Raw genomic sequence first — 3,034 nt, 5'->3', positions numbered from 1 at the left:
GGGAGCATCAATAAGAGAGAGAATCATCTGACAGTTGGCTCCTGTACTCACCTAGACGGGGTTTGAACCTGCAACCTAGGTACATGCCCTGATCAGAAATCAGGCCCAAACCTTTGATGTACAGGACGATGCTCCACCCAACTGAGCAGCCCCACCAGGGCAGTTTTCCATTCCTTTATGTGATCAAATAATATGCCACTATATGGACATGCCACCGTTTGGTTTTGTATTAGCTGATGGATATTTGGGGTGTCTTCGCTTTTTGGCTGTTATGAATAATGTGCTATGTACACATTTTGGTGGGAAAAAATTGTGTTTTCTTTTCTCTTGGGTGTATGCCAAAGTAGGGGGGAGTTGCTGGATCGCGTGGCAACTCTGCTGACCAGTCCGAGGAATGGCCAAAACACGACCGACACAAACCGCTCATACAAGAAGTGAGGACTTTCTTTATCTGTCTGTCATCCTGGCCACTTCAGAGGCTGTGCAGTGGCATCTCATTGTGGTTTGTACTTGCATTTCAGTTATGACTAGTGATCTAGAGCATTTTTCATGTGCTTATTGGTCATGGGCATGTCTTCTTTGGACACCTACCTATACATATTCTTTTCAGATATTTAAATGGAGATATTTTTTATTATTAGTTTTGCATGTTATTTACCATATATTCTAGATACAAGTCCTTTGTCACATATGTGGTTGGCAGATTTCTTACCCATTCTGTGTGTTGTTCTTTTACTTCCTTAATGAGTTTCTTTGAAGGACAAAATTTTGATGAGGTACAATTTATGTATTTTTACTTTTGTGCTTGTTCCCAAATATATTTTGTGACATTTTTGTAGCCATGATCTAAGCAAGGGTCCCACAGAGCATGTGATATCAATCTAGAAAGCCCTCCTTTTTCTACCAACTTGACTCTTTATAGGGCCTAGGCTGGTGGTCTTTGGGGGTCCATGTCTGGGTCTGCTGGGAGTTTCCTCCTGCTTGCCTTCTCTTTTTCCTCCATGTCCCCCACTCTGTAAACTGCAGACAAAGCCCAAATTAGTGGCTCATTGCAGATTCCAAGAGATCCTCCATAAGCAAAGTCCCAGGACCACCCAAATCCCACCACGGACTGGAGCACAGGATCAAGCTGACTGGAGAGGGCTAGGTGGGGTTTCCCCCCAAAAGTATGTTCACACCCGAACCCCTAGAACCTGTGAATTTGACCTAATTTTGGAGTAGGTTCTTCTTTAAAAACAACACTTTTATTAACATTTTCAACTTTATATCAAATTAGATAACAATTACATATAGATCACAACATTAATCCAACATATTTGATCAATTTGATTTGACATAATTCAGGTCAGATTTAATAGTCTCTTCACTGATTCTTTGTACTGAGAAAGGGTATCTTCATTGTCCCCCTCATTTTTAAGACTAATAACAGACTCTTTGCAATCTTCAGCTACTTTAGTACCAAGCAGCTCTTCTTTATTTACTTCCAGGTTTTTCTCTGAGGCTTTAGTTCGGAGAAGTGTTTCCAGGATATTTTTTTTCTGAGGAGCTGTTTGTCCATATATATGCTTCCATGTCTGCCTCAGTCCTATGTTTCTCCCTTTCCTCCATGTTCCAAGACTCATGGTATAAAACTGTTAGCAGATACACTGCATAATCAGAATCCTGTCTCCTTGAAGGGCACTTACCTGTTTTGATGGTAAGCACAGCTGTGGTCTTGCAGTATTGCTCTCCTACGAGTTTGATAAGTTTCTTCTTTGCATGATCATGTAAATTCAAACTGGAGAGTTTAACCGTTAAGGTTGCTACTTGTGTTTTGGGGTTTCGAACACATGGTCCTGAAGAAACATAATCAGCTGTATCAATTTCAGTTGGAAAATGCTTCTCACATTTTCCATCACTGTTGAGTGCAGCAGGCATTCAGTGCAGAAATCTTTAAAAGCCTCACAGTGATTTTAATTGTTACAAGAGTCAAATGCAGGGAACTGGGGATCTTTGGAAGTTCTAGATTTACCTCCTTTGCCATGGGCACACCCCCTTTCACTGTATAACCCGTTCGAACAGGAGGAAGCACTGCAGAGGGTTCAATTGGTACTGCAAAAGGGTAAACCCTGGGCCAGCTCTGGTCACCAGTCACATTCTCTATCCTAGGAGGTAGTACCTTTCTTCTCAATGGCCTTTCAGATTTGGATGTCCTTTCTGTCACATGTGGGTTTGGTTCCGGGTGAGAGTGGTTGGAGACACAGCGGTGGAGAAGGCACACAGGTTCCCTCCACCCCACCCAGCTGCAGGGACAGCCATGTGGGGAGTGAGGCAGCTGCCATAGCTGTGAAGACGGCGAGACAGAGAGCTGGAATAGGTTCTCTGACAATATAATTAAGTTAAAAATTTTGAGGTGAGATGACACTGGGTTATCTGTGTGAGTCTTAAATCCAATGATATGTTCCTTTTACAAAACCGAAGTCAAGATGCCATGCAGAGAAGGCCACGTGAAGATGGAGGCAGGGATGGGTGTGATGCAGCCGCGTGCCCAGCAGTGCCGGCAGCCACCCAGGAGGGACAGAATCTCTTCTAGAGCCTGGGGAGAAAAGCAGGTCTTGGCTATACTTTGGTTTGGATTTCTGACTTCTAGAATGCCAGAGAATGAATTTCTGTTATTTTAAGCTGTTCTGACTGTGGAAATTTATTATAGCAGCCACAAGAAACTGATGCACCGTCTACCTTAAGAAGAAGGAGACCATCTCCCAGTGCAGACAGTCAGTCTCCCAGCACTAACTTCATAGCTCCTCAGTGTTCCTGTGGGAACCTGACGGGAACACCTAAGCACCTGTGGGTGTCACATCCCCAGCACCACTGACCTTGTTCTTGGCCTGAGCTCATTGTGTCTTTCTGTGCGCAGGGACCATCCCCGACTCTCTCGTCCATCCTGCATTCACATGCAGGCACCTCCTGTGCAGAGGGGCTGCCCTCACCCCTGGGCTCTGGTCCCTTCTGGGGAAACAGGACCAGGCTGGACACTTTTCCTAAAAGCCATGAC

General features: G+C 44.4%; 1 pseudogene; it reads right to left on the bottom strand.

Moving 5' to 3' along the window:
* Positions 1-1,340: 1,340 nt before the first annotated feature.
* LOC123823840 lies at positions 1,341-2,321 on the bottom strand (annotated as a pseudogene).
* Between the last annotated feature and the right edge of the window lie 713 nt (positions 2,322-3,034).

The sequence above is a fragment of the Phyllostomus hastatus genome, unplaced genomic scaffold, assembly GCF_019186645.2.
Source record: "Phyllostomus hastatus isolate PE091 unplaced genomic scaffold, TTU_PhHast_1.1 phas_contig_5, whole genome shotgun sequence".
In the NCBI taxonomy this organism is placed as follows: Eukaryota; Metazoa; Chordata; class Mammalia; order Chiroptera; family Phyllostomidae; genus Phyllostomus; species Phyllostomus hastatus.
The sequence above is the reverse complement of the archived record's forward strand: the minus strand, read 5'-3'. Positions and strand labels throughout refer to the sequence as shown.